The sequence below is a fragment of the Symphodus melops genome (assembly GCF_947650265.1).
Source record: "Symphodus melops genome assembly, chromosome: 13".
NCBI lineage: Eukaryota > Metazoa > Chordata > Actinopteri > Labriformes > Labridae > Symphodus > Symphodus melops.
This window is the reverse complement of record NC_136703.1, coordinates 25,305,611-25,317,653: the sequence shown is the minus strand read 5'-3', so window position 1 is coordinate 25,317,653 and position 12,043 is coordinate 25,305,611. Positions and strand designations below refer to the sequence as shown.

The 12,043-nt window shown below is 43.4% G+C and overlaps 1 protein-coding gene across 1 annotated transcript in view; it reads left to right on the top strand.

The window, feature by feature from the left end:
- Nucleotides 1-12,043, top strand: part of npbwr2b (neuropeptides B/W receptor 2b) — a 135,838-nt gene that overhangs the window by 85,121 nt on the left and 38,674 nt on the right. The gene's annotated exons all lie outside the window — the stretch shown is intronic.

Here is a 12,043-nt window from a genome sequence, read left to right as displayed (position 1 = left end):
CTGACTTCATCTCTTTGTCTTTAACCTCTGATCTCATCCCCTCGCCCCTGTCAAATACCTTTTTTCCCCCTTCCTCCTTCTGCTCTCTCTCTCTCGTTCCTCCATTTTCTCTCTGTCATATAATCTCACATTACTCACTCGGCTGTCTCTCCCTTCGTTCTTTTGTATTCGCTCTTCTCTCGGATCTCATCCTGTGGGTCATCGCGTTTTCCATCTCTGTCACTTTTCTGTCATTTCTCCTCCATCCAGAAGACCGCATGATATCATTTTATGGCTGCATTTTTCTCTGCCAACTTCTCAGTGCTGAGACGTTTTTTCTTAGACTTTTATTTCCAGGAAAGGAGAACAGGCTGTAAAAAAACAGTAGAAAGGAAGCGGCGGATCAGCTGTAACTGAGTAAATTGAATCTCTGTGTTTCCTCACATTCTTCATTAAACAAGTTTTTGTTTCATGAATATTTTTGTTTTGTGCACTTGGGTCCTCCTCCTTGTTTTTCTACCCGTCAGAATGAACCAACAAGAACATGAGGAAACACAGAGTCACACATGGGCATGGGGCAATCAGAACCAGGTGAGACTAATCAGGGTAATCAACACAGGAGGGACCTAAGAAACGTTACTGCGCAAGTAAAACAGGCAACAACAATAACGACAACATCGAAGGACACGAGGAAACAAAGTAACACGAATAAAACCGAACTCAAAACTCAGAAATACAACATACACAAATCCAAACCATGACTCTTGTATCTGTATTACATTGAGGACTGCTGCTTACTGCTCCAAGATTTATTGATGGAGCCGGTCCTTGAATGCTTTTATAACAGCATTCTGAAACACACAGCTCGCCTTTCGGATCCTCCAAGTCACTTGTTTAACCCATTAACATTCAGAATACAAGAGTCCTGGCCTGGAGCCTTTGGACACAAACATCACAGCCCAGAGAGTTAAAAAAGATTTGACTTTTGTGTGAACTGAAATTCATTAAGAAGCAAAAATAAAAAGTAAAGACAGTGGCATATCGTGCATGCTTCTGACAGATTGTGGAAATTGTTTTGTTGTTTTTGACAAGGGCATAAATGAGAGTCGATGTAGTGAGGTGAAAGCGGTACAAAAAGACACATCCATCACCCTTCATCATATTTTACTGATGCTCAACTCAGCTGCAAGTAACACAGAACAAAATCAAACACAATGTGTTATTTATCTTCCACCAATTGGATTTGAGAGTAATCCACATGTTCAGTACATCTCGTTTAGATTATTGTAATTCTCTGGTTGTGCACATCAGTAGAGTGTTAATCTACAAAGCTACACTGTTGCAGAAAAACGTTTTAAATTCCAAAGTGGGCTTTGAACATATTTATCAGGCTCCATTATTCCTTCAGAAACACATTCTGTGCTGAACCTTTGTTTGCAGTTGATATCAGTAAATCCTCCCAGAAGTCTGCGACGTAAACCTGACAACTTCTAGAAGGAGTGTGATTTGGTTCAAATGGTAGCCATTGTGTGAAAGCAGCATAATCACCTCCATGAGCTGTTTGTCACAGTGGTCGCCGACACTGCTGCTGCTCTGTCGGGTCAAACTACAATTACTATAACTCCCCACTTGTCCCTTTTAACTGAACACACGGTGCATTTGCATCCAGACTCGACCTCCGTGGTGCCTTCCTGTCAGCTCCTCCTGACCCCGCCTGAGAGGATAATCTTTCCAATAGAGGGTCTGGAGAAGTCTGACAAAGAAAACGCAGCTACAGCATGAATCACTCTGATTAACAGCTACAAAAACGGCTCCGTGTTTCTCCATTTGATTCAATTTCCGCTTTATGTGTGAGGGGCGGTGTGTAATAAAAAACATAAATGTAACCATCAATATTGCACCAGAGTTAGCCTCAGGCTAATTTACATCTGCAGTCCCTTTGGCAGCTAACAAAACAACAAATATAAAATACACCACTCAGCAAGTAACAAATGAGATGAGATGAGATTCAACTTTATTGTCATTACACATATACAAGTATACGGTAACGAATAGCAGTATATATAAAATGTCCCTTGCACACACACACACACACACACACACACACACACGCCTTGTCATCCCCAGAGGGGATTAAAGAAAAAAAAAAAAGAGAAAATGATAAAGAGTAAATGACTAATGAAAATTAGTGAGTCTGTTCTTGAGAGGTTTTTTTAGGTGATTTTTTTTTTAGATTAGCTTTGAAGCTACCAAACGACTCCCTAGTTTTTGTATTGTCTGGAATAGTATTCCATTGTGTGATGGCTCTTGTGTATCTGTATCTTGTGTATTTACCTGAAACTTGTGTATTTTTGTTGCCTGGATTCTTTTTGTGTCAGGAAGAAAAACTTTCCAAAATACATTAAACCCACAGGGATTGATCTGTCTTTATTCAGATGGCAAATTAACTGGGGATGAAGGATTGTATGTGAACTGTAAATACATCTATTGGAATGGTTGAACTAATAGTAGAAATATGAGAAGGTGGGGGGGGATATGTTGGTGTTGGGATGTGGAAACAGGAAAAACAGGGAAAGCTGAGGTTCCAGCTACATATAAACTCCTTGTTGCACACTGGTGTGGTGTTTTATCTTTTTATTATCTTGTTTTTTTTTATATTTTTTGTAGGCCAAACGCTGTCTGTCTACACAGGATCTGTCAGAGAGCGCTAACGTTCACGGGGAGGGGTCAGTGAGGTCACAGCCATCCCAGATACTGATAATCACATTGCCTGCCTATAATTTGTGTAAGGTATCCTCCAGAATACCAAAACTCATATTTCACTAAGATGCAGATGAAGATTTTGAGCCAATCTGCAGATAGTAAGAGATAATGGAAAGCAATGTGATTCTATCATTTCCACTGATCTTTAATACCGGCCCTTATCTGAAAAACTCGGGTAGGACATGATATGTTCATGCACAGGGGGAAGCATGTTTACGGATGAGTCAGAAGAGATAAGATAACATCGTTTGTTTGCAGCTTTATCTGGTGAGATCTGTGAATAAGCGCCGAGGTTTCGGCTCTTATTGGATATTTATGAATTCTAAACCTTTCCCCCGAAAAACATCAAAGCTGCACGACGAGTATTTGGAAGGAAAACGTGTTTGTTGAATTACATTTTTCGGATATTCTAGTCATGGCTCGGATTTTTCCCCGTGTCATCTATTTATGAAGATATATGAAAATAGAATCCCTCTGAGATCTGGTTTATAATCTTGCAGATATCTTGGACTAATCCAAACATCACACCACCTTACTGTATCACTGTCGCTTTGATTTGACCGAGCCGTGGCTCATGTGTAACACCTGTCCACGGCTACGCGTTAGCATTAAAGGTAAAGGCGCTATATGTGTCTTTCTCACATAATTAAAGCGTGTTTTATCGGCCCTTAGTAAGAGATGTTAGATTGAGACATTCACTCTCTGCCTGTGTTGCCTGTTTCTGTCTGTGTTGCCGCGAAAGCTACAGGAAGTGACGTTCTGTGCTTATTCTCTACATCCTCCTCCTCACACAGCTCAAGTTCTAACGGGATGGAGAGTAAAATAAAAGGGCTGAAAAACTTCAAACCACAGCTGTGGCCCAAAGCGTGCACATCTGACAGGACTCCCTCTCCATGCCCCGCTAAGCATCACATGCACTTTTGCTGTGAAAACCATCATTTATCAATGAAAGTCACTGATGGGAAAATGAAGAGGAAATATCAGTATGGGAGTGGGAACCAGCAGCAGACATGATGGTGGTGTTGATGGTTGGAGAGAACGCCAAATGCATTTCTGCTTCGGGCAAGACTCAAGACTCTGGAAGCTGCCGTCACCTGGCAGCCCTGCAGCATTCGTCCCCTGCTTCCAGAGAATTAACCAATCAGAGGGAAGGGGAGACTTTACAGGATTCACAGACTGAAAACTTGAAAAATGGAAAATATTAGAAGTTTGATAATAATAATGAATCGTCACACATTCCTTCAGTGCTTTTAAATCAGTATGCTTTGAATGTTGGCTCTAAAATACAACAACAATGATTCTGTGTTGAACAATTAACCAGCCACGAAGAGAGAAAGTGCCCCTCTCTGGCTCTGATAGAAGCAGGAATAATCACCGTAAGATGTTGGAAGTGTCCTGCAGCACTCTGTCACACGGTACATGAGCCCACTCTGCAGCTTCACAGCAGCTCTTCATGTTTAATTAAGGTTTTACTGCTTTTAAAGCTCCTTCGTAATGTTCCTGGAATGCAGCTTGTTCCTTGCAGGATTATGAAACATGCTGGCGTGAAGGAGCGACACGCGTGAATAACGGTGAACAAATCTTGAGAAAAATTGGGAAGCCTGAAGAGTTCATGCGTTTTAACTGAGAAACACTAATCCATGCATTTCAGAAGCGACAGCACAGTGATCATGCACTAAAACCACCTGATGTGCCTGAAGCCCGGCAACCACCTGTGGCCATTAGGGTCCCCTCCAACCAGCATTCATCACCGTCATGTCTGCTGGCGTCCTCACAATATCAGGTTTGACCTTTAACCTTCACACACACAGTTTACAACTCGAGAAAACAAATCAAGAAAACAGACACGGACAAGGATGATCTTTGTTCGCATTGCAAAGGAGAAGAGATCTCAACCTCTCTCCAAACATTTTGGGACGCTGCTCCGACGTCCACCTCAGCAACAAGGAAGTGTAGACAACAGGAACGCGAGGAACACAAACGAGAAATCCTTCCTGCTTATTATCTCATGATCTTTTTTTTTTTGCATTCTGGATTAAAATGAGTTGAGGTAACAGTCTGCATGCAGAGCTCGCTCACGGTCTTCTGAGTGGCTCTTAATTAGAAATGATGGCCAAGATCATTCAAGTCAACGCCAACAACCTTTTCAGTGAAGAGCATTCTAATAAGCAATTAGTCAATGTTGAATACTGTGACCTTAATTTAAAGTGTTGTGTAACCCACTATTCCCCTCAGTTGTTTCAATACCAACGATTCAAAGGCTGATGAAATAGCTGCAGATCCTGAGAACTTGTGGGAACATGTTTTCTTTGAAAAGTCGAAAAAAAAAAAAAAAAAAAAGTTTGACCCAAAACGATCTTCAGAGAATTTTCACAAAGCAATGAAGTGAATCATCAGCAGAGCAGAGAGCCCAAAGGTTGATACGCAGCGTCTAACAGCAGACTCCAGACCGCGTGGGGTCTGCAGACAGAAAGATTCTGCTCTTTCATCGTTCACTCGTTGGAGCCTTTCAGAGCCTTACAGACACAGGACAGGAATTAAACCCTGACAAGGAAAAAAAAAAAAATCACACTGCTGAGAAACATTGCCTTAAACGAGCTGTGCAGCTGAAATCCCATTCAGCCCTTTTCAAGTGGAAATCCACGGCTCACATGTGACCTCATCAGGCCGCTGTGAATCACAGCTGACAGACTCACAAGCACTTAAAGGACAAACTCACCAGGGGTGCTCGCTGGTGTTTTATCATGCAGTGTAATTACACAGAAATGTATGCGGGCCCGAGAGAATGACTGCGTGTTAATAATGAGAATAAAGAAGGGTGATGCTGGGGGCGCCGATAGCTCAACGGCAGCGACTGCGCGCGTACCATGTTGCGAGGCCTTGCTCCTCGCGCGGGCGGCCCGGGTTCGCGTCCGGCCTGTGGCCACTTTCCCGCATGTCTCTCCCCACTCTCTCCCCCTTTCCGACTCTATCTGTCCTATCAATAAAGGCAAAAAGGCCAAAAATAATCCTTTAAAAAAAAAAAAAAAAATGATGCTGGTTAAAAAAAAAAAAAAAAAAGGCATGGCCATAAATGTGATTACCTTCTCTTTTTTCTTTTATCTGTTCTCTGCTGAACTCGGGGGGGGATTAAAAGTTTAAAAGAAGAAGAAAAAGTGGAAGTGTGAGCGAGGCCGTGCCCCGACAACAGACCTCATTTAAATTCCGTTGACTAGAGAAAAATGATTTTATGAAAGAGAAGCCCCAGAGAAGTTCAAAGGAAATGTTTGAATACAAATGATAATAAATGAGCGAGAACGGTCAAAGAACCCAGTTTAAAAAAAAAAAAAAAAAGCAAAGTGGAGGATTCACAGATCCTCAATACATCCAAGGAGAAGCCCCGCTGTGAGTTTATCCACCTCACAATATTTTCAATTTTCCTCTCTGATTCAGAATCCTTTGGTATTGCTAAGCACAATTACGCATGAGAGGAATTTGTTCTGTGATTGAAGAATAATAAATATGCATCCTTGAGCTTGTAAAGGGCTACTCAAAGGTCACACCTCCACATTCACACACACTGCTTTGTAAAGTCACAATCAGAAGGAACAGATCCCATTCATACACACTGACATGCAGCCGACAGAGCAGCGGGAGCAACTTTGCACATGCGGCTGCAGCAGCCGGGGTTTGAACCCTCGACCTTCCGTGGAGACTTGAGTTTGTGGGCGGCTCGTCGTCTCTCGGCTCCTGCAGCCACATGTGCAGCGCGTTATTGGGCAAGACGCTGAATTACTCACCCTCACTGGCCAATAAGAATCAAGAAGGGTGATGATGATGAGCGCTCTTGTGAACGACGGAGACAGAAGTTAAAAACAGTCTGACTCATGTGTTCCAGCTGCTGCTGCTGAAGACGGGATGTGATTCTTCCTCTTTGTTGTCAATAAATAATAATTCTGCAGCGTGCTGATGTTTGTGATGAGCATCCTCAAATCATTCACTCAAATGATTTACTTTGATTGCAATCACACCCTGGTACTGTTTATGTTCACAGCAGACCTTTTGATAAACTGTCTCCGGTCACACGGCGCCTTCCGTCAGGTTTCTCCTCCTTTTCTTTGCTGCACCTCGTCTCACTGGTGTCACGGTTTGGTTTGTTTTCAGTGATGTTTTAGTATTCTCTAGTTTTGCCTCGTGTGTGTTTTAATGTTTCCTAGTCTTGTGTTGACTTGTCTGGAAGCTTGTTTCCTGTTACTTGTGTTTTAAGGTTCTTAGTTTGGGGTTTGATGTTTCTTTGTCTTGTTTTAAGTGTTTCCTGTTTTATTTTGTAATATCTGGTGTTTTCAGTTTTACTTTGTACTTGTGCTCTCGTGTTCCTGTTCTGGGTTCTTTGTTCCTTGTGTTTGCCGCCTGTCTGATGACCCTGATTGTCCTCAGCTGTCTCGTTAGTCTCACCTGTGTCTAATTTAACCCCGTCTATTTAGTCTCTGTGTTTTTCCTCAGTCTCTTGTCGGTTCATTGTCTTTTGACGTCTTTGGTTGGTGTGGTTTGTCGTGTGTTTCCACCTTCACCTTGTTTTTCTCTGCCTGCTCTTTTGGACGTTTTGGATTTATTAATTAAGTAAGTTTTTGTCTTTTGTTTGAATACATTTTTGTTTTTCTGCACAACTGGACAACATGTCTGCTGCGTGCTGAGCTCCGGCCTCCTCATGGTTACACCCTCACAAAGACAGAACCAAAGAAGACGTTTCTTGCTGAGTCAAACTAAACAAACTCTCCAGACTTCACATCAGCGATATCAAATTCACCCCATGCACTTTTTTTACTCTTTTCATGTGCGTGCTTTCCTCTCCACTGTCATCTCTTTCATGGCTTTTTTTGAATCTTAAAAATCATCCCACACGTCGAGTGTTACCTTTAATTAAGACCTCATTGATGACACGAGAGCTACACAACATGACGCCGTGTCCTTTTGAAAGACCGGAACACTTCCACGGAGCTCATTGACGATCGCTGTTTCCCCGTCGATCTCGACTCTGCCTCTGCCTCGACCTCCTGCCGAGCACTGTACTAACCCGCCGCTGCAGGAGGCCTTTGAACCCGTTAACAAATTCTCCAAAAGTGCAGAGCGGTAAGAAGACGGCGTTTGTTTGATGTCTGGGCCTGAACAGACGTCTGCTGAATGCAGCATGACGCGATAAAAAATAAATATAAAAAAAACAGCTGCAGGAGAGATATGACAGAGCAGCGAGCTCAAGAGTCAAGACACCAGATGAGGAAATAATAACCTCTGTTTGTTGCTATGGCGACAAATGCCATGGCACAAGGGTCTGTATTTATACTTTCTACACAATTAAAAAGCGGGCTGGTTATTGAAACACTACAGCTGCGTTTCTCTCTGCACGTGAAACCCGACGACTGCAGTTAATGAGCTACCAAACAGCCTGCGTATATGACACACACACAGACCAGGATACCTGCTAATCAGTGCACTCACTAAATCATTTCACTCACAAACCGGACAGTCGTCATGTGCTAATGAATCTAACTGCAGAGCCAGTCACTTGATTTTTTTCACTTCTCTGCAGGCGAATCGGCCTCTATGACAACTTCTCTTTTCCACTAAATGAGGGAAGCTTGCACACACACACACACACACATTACACACACACACACACACACACATTACACACACACACACACAGTTCAGAGAGGGAAGCACACCTGAGCTTGCTCGATCAAGAGCCAGACCAACGTCCGCACCATGACCGGGCATTGCATGAACTCTACGTTCAACTGTTGGTGACGCATGACATACATGACCCCTCAAAGCGCCTTTAACACACTGATGGTTACCGTGCCGACAGCTGGGGATCAGCTGTCTGTCCGAACTTCTAGTTGAGAGACGACCGACTCTGAGCCACAGCCGCCCGCAGGTATCACAAAGCACACACAGAACACCGTATATCCTGTTTCTGATCAGATTTTAGAAAATCCATCAGCTGACTTGAGGGCAGTAAAGTCGTCGTGAGTAATGGGAACATTTGGGAGTCAAACATACGAGATTTGTCTTTCTATTGTAGAGGAGTAAAAGTTTCCCTGAATACTGACGGATTAGCTAAAGAGACACTGAGCAGAGAACTCGCTCTCCGACCTGGATGCTGCTGAATCACAGCGGCCATAACCCTGCATATGCACATTATAAACTTTAATTCAATCACACCAGTCATTTCCGTATCAGCTCCTGATATATTAATAAATCAGCGAAGAGAACAAAAGCCTGAGCAGGCTGTGGTAAAGTTGAGTTTTTCAATACGGAGCCTGATGAGGATTGACTCACATTTAGATCCAGAAACTGAAGAATGGAAGTGTCCATTTTTAAACTCCTGCACTGACTTCGTTTATTTCCCCCCCTGATCATGACACAGCCATCATCATGATCTGCAGACGAGACGGAGAACTTGGAGGAGCTGTTTGTGTCTTAGAGGAACTCCAAACATCCCTGAGTCTCCGTGCAGAAAGCATCATTACCCTGCCATCGTGGTACACTTTGTCTGAAACCTGACGAGCCTCTGCAAACCGCCTGCATGTTCCCCTCCAGCATCTCTCTCTGTCAACCCTGCAGCAGCCTCAGCCTCAGCCGAGTCCCTGCGGATTAGATGTACCCATTAAGATCCAAACAGTCCTCTAAGCACCTTAAGAGGCTGCTGCGCGAGCAACAAAGTGTTCGGTGTGTTTCTTCTCTTCGCTTGTGATTATCTGTTCCACTCCTCCAGCTGAGGCCTTACACGATCCATTTTACCCAAGGGGATTTCTCTCCCTCTCTCTCTCTCGGGCCTGGTAGAAAAAACAAGAAGTGACACGAGATGGCGTGTTTCCAAGCTCTTAAGGATGAACAGACGGCCCAAACAGATTCCAGACCAAAGCCAAGGATCTGTGTAACATGGTTATTATCTTTTGATGAAGCCTCCCAGAGAGAATTCACCCCAGGCTGACGTTCTTTTTGTTGTTGTTGTTGTCATTAAGTCAGACTTTGAAATGATTTTCAAACTGCGGGGATCTCTTTAAGAGTTCAGCGGCGACCAGACGTGAATCCTGAAGGAGGACGGCCGAGCAAATTGCGACGAGTTCAAGAGAGGAGCTTACATGCTTGAGAGCTGCTCTTTCTCCTTCGGGGAGATTGTTTTCATCCTGCAAAGAATCCAACCCTAAACTGTGTTTGTGTTTGAAATCCATCTCTGAATGGAGGTTTATCCGCGATGACGACCAGCTCGCTAAACATGACCTGACTCAGACACGGACTGTGGTGATGCCAACTCCCCTCTGAAAGGAAAGTAGCTATCGGCTGTGCTATAAGTCGGGAGAAGTCGCTGAATCATCATCTAATTTGCATAATTGACAATGAAAAACCCCGAACATGTTTCGAACTTCAAATGAACTCTTTCCTCTTGATTCTTGGTTTTTAGTTTTTTTTTAGTTGCCGTCACGTCTCAAAATAAAAAGTCACCAGATTAGTCGCCGGTAGCTTTTATATTTAGCTACTGAAACGACATGACATTCTCCTCCCTGTCTCCAAATGTTCATCAAGTGATCGTGTCTGCAGTTTGAATTCGCCTTCATTTGCTCGTCTGAAGAGTTTAAAGGTGATCTCTTTACTCCCGTTATGAGACACGGATCAGGAAATGACATCTTAGGAGCTTTGAATTGAGGAGCTGAATTAATCCGAGTCCTTGAACGCCCCATCCTGTGCCTCCGCTCTGCATACTGAAACTTTCTGAAACTTCTGAATGACATTCATGGAGGTCAGATGAGGTTTTTTTTCATTCCTAGCAGGCGTGAATGTGGTGTGAAGCATGCACCTTGGCAGCAGCAGCATTAATGATGCATGAAAAGCTTTTAGCATCTTATGATCAGAGCACGTTGAGGCTGCATCGTCTCCCCTCTCTGCTCTTCACTCTGAACACCAACATCTCCACCTCATGTCATCACTTTAAAAGTCTTCACAAGTCTACAGATAAATCCACTCCCCCAGAAACAGAACGTTTGTCCAGGAACTGAAAAACCTTCTTCTGAACGATTTGGATAAAAGTCTGAATGAATGAAATGTATGAAAATATTCATATTCAAACACAGGGAGAGCGTCCCTCCTTCACCGAGGAAACACTAAATTAAATTCACTTCATTAATTGCTCTCCACAGTAAGCAACATGATTTAATTAAAGTCTGCAAACAGAGCTCAAAGTGATGAATCAAAGTTAATGTCAAGATTTCCTGCAGAGAATTTAATATTTGATGCATCTGGGACACGCCGGAAATAATTAGATTTACTGTAACGAGGTAACCACAGCTATGAGCCTGCTTTAAACCAGTATAACCACAGCTATGAGCCTGCTTTATAAACCAGTATAACCACTGCTATGAGCCTGCTTTAAACCAGTATAACCAGCTCACACTAGGATCAATGTTGGAGATGCTTTTGAAACATGGAGAGAGGTTAGAACGTAGAAAGCTTTACAGACCCATGCAGAGCTGGCTAAACACTGAAGCTACAGTGTCCACCACATGTAGAGCTGGCTAAACACTGAAGCTACAGTGTCCACCACATGCAGAGCTGGCTAAACACTGAAGCTACAGTGTCCACCACATGCAGAGCTGGCTAAACACTGAAGCTACAGTGTCCACCACATGCAGAGCTGGCTAAACACTGAAGCTACAGTGCCCACCACATACAGAGCTGGCTAAACACTGAAGCTACAGTGCCCACCACATGCAGAGCTGGCTAAACACTGAAGCTACAGTGCCCACCACATGCAGAGCTGGCTAAACACTGAAGCTACAGTGTCCACCACATGCAGAGCTGGCTAAACACTGAAGCTACAGTGTCCACCACATGCTGACCTGTGTGAGAGGAGGGGGCGGAGCCAGCTCTCTGTGATGATTAGAGTTGAGACTGCAGTACCCATTTTAACCACTAGGGTGAGAGTAGCGTGACATCCTGCTCCTTTAATTAGAAATAAGTGAGTTTCAGTTGATCAGTGGACATATACACACACACCTGGAAGCTTTCTAAGATGTGTGACTGCACTCTAATATAATTGCCGTATCGTGAAATCAGAAACAGCCTCTGAAGAATTTCACCCTTTGAAGAACCCCGCTGACATGATACAAGACGAAGCAGAAGTACCAATTAAAAACAAGTCGTGAACTCATCAAAGACTGCTCGTGTCAAATGTTCCACCATCCAGCCCTTAACAACACATCTCTCTGGTGACGTGACATAATTACATCTCGACTAACAACTGCACTAATGAACATTTCCCTCT